Source organism: Furipterus horrens, unplaced genomic scaffold (assembly GCF_987537825.1).
Source record: "Furipterus horrens unplaced genomic scaffold, mFurHor1.1.pri manual_scaffold_7, whole genome shotgun sequence".
Lineage (NCBI taxonomy): Eukaryota > Metazoa > Chordata > Mammalia > Chiroptera > Furipteridae > Furipterus > Furipterus horrens.
In genome coordinates, this window is record NW_028327177.1 from 139,591,007 (window position 1) to 139,599,557 (window position 8,551).

The 8,551-nt window shown below is 54.4% G+C and overlaps 1 long non-coding RNA gene across 1 annotated transcript; it reads right to left on the minus strand.

The window, feature by feature from the left end:
• Window positions 1-3,662: 3,662 nt before the first annotated feature.
• Window positions 3,663-8,313, minus strand: LOC150005415 (uncharacterized). Its single transcript, XR_016512453.1, has 3 exons — window positions 8,188-8,313; window positions 6,736-6,856; window positions 3,663-3,859 (listed from the first exon to the last, which is right to left on the minus strand). It is a non-coding gene; the product is annotated as an uncharacterized LOC150005415 (long non-coding RNA).
• Between the last annotated feature and the right edge of the window lie 238 nt (window positions 8,314-8,551).

Sequence of the window (8,551 nt, forward strand, 5' to 3'; positions counted from 1 at the left end):
CCGAGATCAAGGTGCCAGCAGGTTTTCTGGGTCTGATGAGTCAGCCTCCTGGTTCACTCATGGCCCTCCTTTCCCTGTGTCCTCCCAAGGCAGGAGGTCAAGGGACCCCTCTGGGTCCTCCTTTGTAAGGGCTCGAATCCTATCCATGGGTGCTCCGCCGGCTCCACCCAATCACCTTCCCAGAGTCGCACCTCTGAATACCATCACTTTGGGGCGTAGGATTTCAACATTTGAATTTTGAGAGGACACAGACATTAAGCATTTTTTCCCCAGGGTCAGCATTTTTTTGCACCTGGCGCATGCAGTACTTTGCAGAAAACAGAAAATGTCATGTAACTGGGCACATGAGCTGGTGTGTAAGTTCTGTGTACCACCACATGTTTCTCACCAAGCGCAGGGGGATCCTGTGTCAGTGTGAGTGAGGCCTGAGGGGACAACCCAGGATGTCCCCAGGCTGCGGTGGGAGAACAGGAAGAGGAGTGCTTGGGTCCTCCCTAAGTCCCCAGCACCACACGGCAGTGAAGGGCACAAAACACCATTTGAATATCTAATTGGCTTAAATAGGTAATTCAATACAAGGGTGCTCCAAGGGGTTTCTACAAAATGGACGGTTTTTATAGAAAAAAAGAGTGGGACAAGGGAGCTATTAACAAAAGAAAAAAAAAGGATTATTCTTGGCCCCAGACAGCTTTTCTTGAGGTGGGGAGGGAGTTTTATCATGCAGGTTCCCTCTTCTTTTTAGGAGGGGTGGAGAGGGCCCCAGTGACAGATGACCCGCTAGTGTTGGCCAGAAAATTCTATACTGGCTGACTAAGACTTTCTGGAACAGGATGAAACTCCAGTTACATCGGGTATTAATCTCGTTTGATATCATGGGCTGGAAGCGCGAGTACAGCCATTTTGGATCGGTGGTGTTTCTTTCTCTTTAACAGCACAGCAGGTGGGGGCAGAGGCAAGCCAGTCCTCAGGCAGGATTGAGGGGCCCCCCTGACACAGCCCAGACCCGCCCTGCCCGGCTGCCTCTGTCCCCTCGGCTCCGTTGAAAAAAGAAAGAAAAGAGCCACATTCAGCCCACTGATCACTTTCCCCTGAGCACCCGCCCCCAAACCCCTTCCCCAGGGGGTGGGCTGCCTCAGGCCATCCTGCATGTGTGCCCCTCCCCCAGCCTCTCGGCACCCATCGTGCCAGATGGCAGCTGCTGTGCCTCCACCTCCCTCCGGACCCTGTCAGCTTGAGTCCTGGTGCCCAGAGTAAGAGGCCTGTCCCAGGCTGGCTTCTGCCTCCTCCCTCCGCATCACCAAGGCCTGAGGCTCCCTCTTCCCGGGCTTCGCACGCTGAGTCACGGGAAAGCAGCCCCAGGCGGCAGGAGGGTGGGAGGGGAGGGCAGGGGTGGGGCTGTTCTCTCCCAGCTCCTTTGGTTCCCGCAGGCAGTCACACAGCCCACCCCACCCTGCGCCCATGCCTGCCCACAGCGACACCTCCTCTCGGCTGGGTCCCTTTCAGGGTCATCTGCTGGGAAAGCTCTAGGTACTAGGTTTCTGTGCCCGATGCTCCAAAAGAAAGACCAATATTCAATACACCAGCGTTTTGGAGCAAGGAAAGTTTAATTGATTGCGAAGGCCGAGGCCCCGAAGATGGGAGAACTACTCTCAAACCCAGCTCCAGAGAGCCCCAAACTCGGCGCCAGGGGAACGCAGGGTGGGTGAGGCTTTAAGGGGTGTGTAGGGACTGCAGACAGCCAGGCGCTGCCAAGGGGTCCAAGAAAAACTTCAAAACTTTTCTTTTTTTAAAACTTCTTTTTTATTGTTGTTCTATTACACATGACCCAGTCTTGCCCCCATTGCTCTCCCCTGCCCCGCCACGCCCCACTCCCACAGTCAGTCCCCACCCTGTTGTCTGTGTCCCCGGGTCTTTTATACCAGTTCCTTGATCAGAATTTCTAAAGGTCGACCGCCCCCTCAGAGCCCAGCTCTGGAGGCCCTACTTGCGGCCTGTTTCCCCAGCTCTTCGCCTACCAAGCCGAGGTCCCGTGTGCATAGCGGGAGCTGTTAGCCTGAAGGCCAATCAATACCCAGCTTGATAAGAATGACCGTTTTCAGCTGAACCTTCGCAAACAGCCTGGAGCCACGCTGTAGACAGAAATCCTGCCTGGGGCCGGCAGGGTGAAGCGATAACCAACGATGCCCACCCAGAACGCCCAGTGCCGGGCGGGGGTGGGTGGCAGGGCGTGGGTGGGTGCTAACGCAGACCGCTGTAAGGACCCTTGCAGTCGCTCTCCGCCCTGCACCTGGGCTCCTGTCCTTGTCTCCGAAGGCCGAGTGTCACACAGTGGCTTCCCCAAGGGCTGCATGGAGCCCTGCTAACCAGATGTGCCCTCCCTGGGGTTTGCTGGGGGCTGGTGGCCCACAGCAAGACAACAGAGTCTGAAGTGTCAGGGCCCACGGTGAGCAGGACCAGGACTGAGACAGGTCTGCCCCCGGCACGGTCTGGACTGTAAACCATTTCCTCCTCAGTGTCCTTAGTTAGGGAAGGTAAGACCTTGTGCCTCGGTTTCCCTGTTTCACTTGCCAAGGAATTTTCCTGGCTTCTCACTTTCTCGCCTCGCCCTGTCTGCCCTGCGGCCCTGGCTGCTCCCCAGGCCAAAGCAGAACTCGACTTGGGCTGGAGGTGGAGTTGGACGGCCTCTGCGTCTGGCCCTTCAGCACCCTTTTTATAAATTCTGCTTCTGGTTCAAGTGGGCAGTCACTTTCCTCCCGCTGACGAAGTTGTCACGAGAAATGGCAGTAGGTGACCAAGGAAACGGGGGTGTGCCAGAGTGTCCCTGGTTGGAACTAAAGGGAGTGGGAATGCGACCTGTTCAGAATTGCTCTTTGTGCCCTTTTCCCGACTCCAGAGCTGGGAATTTATTGTCTTCTGAATGCTAATGAGATGACTCCAGGTGAGGGAACTCATCCCCTCCCCCCAGGATTGGTTCACGGAGAGACTGACTACTGACTATTGCCAAGGCCAGTGACTTAATCATACCTCCGTAGTGACGCCTCCATAAAGTCCCCTAAACTGTGGAGTTCAGGGAGTCTCAGGAGCTGTGAACACATCGATGTGCTGGGCAGGTACCAGCTGTGAGCAGGTGGGGAGCTCCGAGCTCCCCTTTCCCAACCCCCTACGCCCTGCCCTGGTTCAGCTCTTCCACGAACTGGTAACTGTAAATAAGGGGTTTGCCCAAGTTCTGAGGTCCAGCAAATTGTCAGACCTGAGGAGGAGGTTTAGAAACTCACAACTTACAGCCAGGGGTCAGAAGTTACCAGTGGCCCTCTTGGGACTTGGGACTGGCTCCTGAAGTGGGCACAGTCTTGAGGGTCTTGAGCCCTTAACCTGTGGGTTCTGCCCTAACCCGTGAGTTGGTATAGAAATTGAGTTGAGCCCCGGCCGGGTAGCTCTGTTGGTTAGAGCACTGCCCCAACTCACCAAGGTTTCCGGTTCGATCTAAAGTCAATGCACATACAAGAAGCAGCCAATGACGCATAAATAAGTGGAACAACAAACTGATGTTTCTCTCTCTCTCTCCCTCCCTCCGTTACGGGTCAGGGGTCCGACCCTGAGTGAGTCTGCCGGGAGCCAGCTGTAGTGTGTGTAGGAAAGATTTCACAACACGAGGCCAGGTGACTATGAGGATCCGTTTATTAAAGCCGGGGACAAAGGAACGAGGAAGGACTAGCTTGGCAAAAACAAGAGAGCCCTGGCTGGGCTGCCTTAGCTCACTGGGAAGTCGGGGCGGGGGGGGCTTTGGGGACAGGTTCAGGGGATCAGACTGGGAGAAGCCGCCAGCTGCCCATTGCCTTGGGGTTCCGGAGATGTGGGCCTGTGAAGACAGAAATGGGGGCGGGGAAGAAGAAAGGAAGTTGGCACTGGCTGCTCCCCAGAGGGAGAGCAAACTCGCACACGCGCACTGTGTCCTTTGTCGGAGGCTTTTAAATCTCCCTTGCAGGCAGGAATCTTAGGGGAGGTCTCAGGGGAGGGTTCCGTAGAAGAGTCACCAGTTCCCCAGGTGTGCTCTTTCAGGGTCGTGGTCTCCACTGATTGGTCAGCGGCAGGGCAGGGGGCTCTTTAGTCATTGAAGTTGGTTCCGGCACCTCCCACCTGGCTTTTGCTGCTTTTCTGGGCCTGGAGCTGAAACACACCTGAGGCCTAGATGTTACCTCCAGGGAGGAAAGGCTGGGGGAGAAGAGGTTGCTCGGAGGGTGGGGCCCTTGTTTTCCCAGGTTTACCCCCTGCCAGGCCTTCTGCCCTGTGACCACCTGCACCTGGCTGTAAATTGCTCTGCCATTGTGTTCAGCTGTCTCTCGTTTTCCCTGTTCCACATGCCAAGGAATTTCCCAGCTTCTCACTATCCGGTCTCACCGCCTTCCCTCCCTTCCTCTCTCTCTAAAAAAAAAATCAATTTAAAAAAATGAGTTGACTTGTTCAACACCCAGTTGATGTGGGAGAATAGAGAATCGGTTGTTAGTATGCAAACACCACCACCACAATTTAGAGTCTGAAGGGATGTCAGAAAACAAGATACCACTGGTGGTCACTCAGGTGACAGGACAAGGCTTTGGGAGGCCAAAGGCACCTGGGAAGGGCCCCTTGGTGCTCCTGGTCCTCACTGGGCACAGCCTGCAGAGCCTCGCTCTGGCGGTGGGACGCGCCGTGGCCTCGTCCTGGCCTTGGTCACCTTCTCAGCGGCCTTCTTACACCCCCTGCCATTCTCCCCCCTCCGACAGATCCACATGACATCCTGGCTTATTTCTTTACTGCATCTCCCACCTCTAGAATATTCTTGTCAGCTCTGGGAGAGCAGGGAGTTTGCCCACCCCGCTTATGACTGGTGTGGGGTCGAACGGAGAATGAGATCTTTTTCCTTCCTTTTCTTCCTCCTCCATGACAGCCTTAGAGGATGATTAGCAGAATGTGTAACCAATTCATCAGATGTATGTGTTTCACCTGATGTTCTGGCTGAGATTGTATTGCAGTCAACAGCTGACCAGGAAAGGACAAAGGGACTTTTAGCCCAGCCCTGAACCTCACGTCTGGTTGCCAGGAATTCAGAGACTGATCGACTGCATCCCAGAAACACTGGGACAATGTCTACCTGACAGTCGCTTGACTGATTCCGAGATTCTTATCCGAATGCGGACCATCCTGTTCCAGAAATCAGTAATGAAGATATTTATCAAGATCTAAACCCCCACAGCGACTCAAATGCCGAAGACTGCGCATCGCCAGGCCCCTCTGTGTGCCTTTCCTCATTCCCTTCCCACGCTTCCCCGAGAGAAACTTGCCCCCGACACGCAGAGGGGAAGGTGGATGTTAGGGCCTTCACCCACCACCTTCTCAGAAGGCCAGCATCTGATTATTGTGTGTATTAAGCACGCCCTTATAATCCAACCAGTCTCTGCTTTTTGGCTGGGTGGTGACAGGCAGCACAAGCCCCAGACTCGGCCACCTCTGGTTTCGCTTACTGCCCTCTCCCCGCTGCTTAGTACAGGGTAGGTACTTAAGAGTGTTAAGGTCATGACTTAAACAGAATGAAGACCTACGAGAGAACCCGGAGGAATCAAAATACCACTGGGCCCAGCCCTTCTGCACCTTCCTTGCCCAGTGAAGCAAGCTGTGCCCCTCCACCCCCACAGACCTCCCGAGGGAACGACTTTGCAGTTGGGAGCCAGCTCTTCCCCTGCTCCTTCTCCCCAACTTCTGTCTCCAGTGCCTTGAACTCCAGCATGGGTGCGCTCTCCCTCCCAGGAGAACGCCCGCGCCTTTCCTTCCCCCTCATCTTCCCCATAGGCACACATCTCCTAAACTCCAAGGGACCCCACGAGGCTGAGACTCGGGACCAGGGGAGCAGTGGGCAGCGGCAGTTCATCCCGGACCAATGCCGCGAACCTGCCTCCAAGGCCCCTCCTCTCGGACCTCCCCATGAACCGAAGCAGCCCCGCCTAGGCTCCCTAGGCTCTCCTGTTGGTTCTTCCATACTTTTTTTTTTTTTAAGATTTTATTTATTTATTTTTAGAGAGGAGAAGGGAGGGAGAAAGAGAGGGAGAGAAACATCAATGTGTGCTTGCCTCTTGCGCGCCCCCAGCTGGGGACCTGACTCACAACCCAGGCATATGGCCCGACTGGGAATTGAACTAGTGACCCTTTGGTTCGCAGGCCAGCACTCAATCCACTGAGCCACACCAGCCAGGGCCGCTTCTTCCATCCTAAGCCCTTCCTCGTTTCACTGTCCCCAGCCTTAATAAAAGTACTCTCAAAAAAAAAAAAAAAAATCAAATTCCAACGTGTTTAGAGACCTTATTACAAAGTCAAACCCAGAAGGGAAGGCTTGTATATCAGAAGAATTGTAAGACTTTGGTATTTTATGTTGGCCAAAATACAGAGAACATGTGGGGAAAGACTGAGGTCCTAGATCCAGGAGATGAGACTATGTTTAGCTTGGGCTGAATTTATCAGTACAGGTGCCCTTGCCAGAAATTCTGGACACAGGTGCTGACTCAGGCCACTGGGGCTGCGCTGCGTGTCTGTGTGCGTGACTGAAAGGAACCCGGGCACCAGCACAGCTTCGCAGTCACTTTCCTCCCCGCCCTTCCCAGGGGCCCGTGGTCATATACCAGGGTGCGGCAGACACTAGTTCCGGCCTGCCGCAAAGGCATTTTTCACTTTTTATCTTTAAGGTTTATTTTATTTTAAACTTACCTTTAGTGAGAGCGGAAGGGAGGGAGAAGGAAGGAGAGAAACACCAATGTGAGAGTCATCAATCAGTTGCCTCTCGTACACGCCCCGACCAGAGACTGAACTGGCGATCCAGGCATGTGACCTGGCTGGGAATCGAACCAGTGACTTTTTTGCTTTGGGGGTCAACACCCAACCAACTGAGTGAGCCACGCTGGTCAGGGCAGCATTGTTTACTTTTAATAAAATAGTTTTGTTCAAACACCAATGTGCCCAGCCCCAGGGGATGAATAATGATGGCAACACTGCCCTTTGCAGGAAATAATTATATTTTACTTATTCATATATAATTATTATAAACATAACTCACATATTGCTGAAACTTAGGTCTTTGCAACGTGTCAACCCAAATAACCTACCTAACGGCCATCATCTCCTAGCAACGCAAAATGATACGAAACTCTCAACATGGCAACATATAATCAATCGCTCTTTCTAGGTTGTGGTGGAACACTGGACCCAAAGAAAAATTCTGACAGTTATATTTCATTCCTTCGTCTATTGTTTTGCTGCTAAAAATCTTCAACATTTTCTTCAAAAAGTGCTGAAGCCTCTAAGGAGGTCAGGAGTCCACCCCAGGAGCTCAGTGCCGGGACACAGGATGAGGCCCACCGAGCTGACCCCCAACCTCACTCACCAGGAAGAGTTGTAGCTGATTGCCCTCTGAGCCCTGGATTTGTCACCCTAGACCCTCCCCATCCCCCACATGTGCCTCTTGCTCAGGGGTGAGGGCCCAGGGCTCACTCCAGGGAAAGTCAGTTTTCTTTCCAGAAAGGGGTGGGCCTGGGGGTGGGAGCTGGAGCTAGAATCCCAACGCAGACCTAGGAGAGAGACTACAGCATGTGGTCTGCAGAGCCGGCCACAAGATATAACCTTAGATTAGGATTTTTTTTAAAAACGTATTTATTGCAAAGAATGCTGGACACAGTGTGATGTGTGGCTGAGATCCAACACCACCCATGCTGGGGAGAGCAGGAAAACCCCTACAACACAGGCCTGTCCACTGTTGTGGCAAAACCTGGCAGCCGACCAGGCAATGGCCTGTGCAGAGAGCCACCCCGGGCAGAGGCAGGAAGGGCTGCCCCAGCCCATGCTGTGACCCCAGGCCGTCCTTGGGACACATCCGGGCCCAGCAGTTCCTGCCTCCCCTCTGGACACTGAGCGGAAAGGCCTCGCTGGTCCTGCCTCGGCCAGTCGGAAGTCCTGGAGAGGTGGTGGCATCCACATGTACGTGCCCCTGACCAAAGGGACCTACTATGGCTAACAAGTGAGGGTGTCCACATGACCAAGTCCCCAACACTCCAGTGGACACAGAAGCAAAGTCTGAAGCACCCCTGTCCCGAAGACGGTGGCATGGCCCCCTGGCCCTGGGGCTCCACCAGGCAGCAAGTCCAGGAGGACCCTGCCCCACCTCACCTGGACATCTCTCCATGTCTGTTCACAGCGGCTGCAGCACACAAGGATGAGTCCGCCCGCTGGGCCACTTCCCTCGGGGGCAGGAGGCACCTGCAGGCTGCAGAGCCCTGGGGACTGGGGAAGGTGGGCTGGGATCCCTGGGGGCTGGCTCCATCAAGGTCCCCTGTGGGCAGCAGGCCACACAGCTACACATCCAGACACTTGCCCACCCAGCCCCCGACCTGCCAGCGTCTGCCCAGCTATAAAATGGAGCCGGAACCTGCTGCCTTGGTGCTCTGGGCCCAAAGGAACTCAGGGGTGTGACAGATGGCAGACTCCCCAAGGTTGTTTTCAACAGGCTCCTGTACAGGTGAATCAAAAGCAG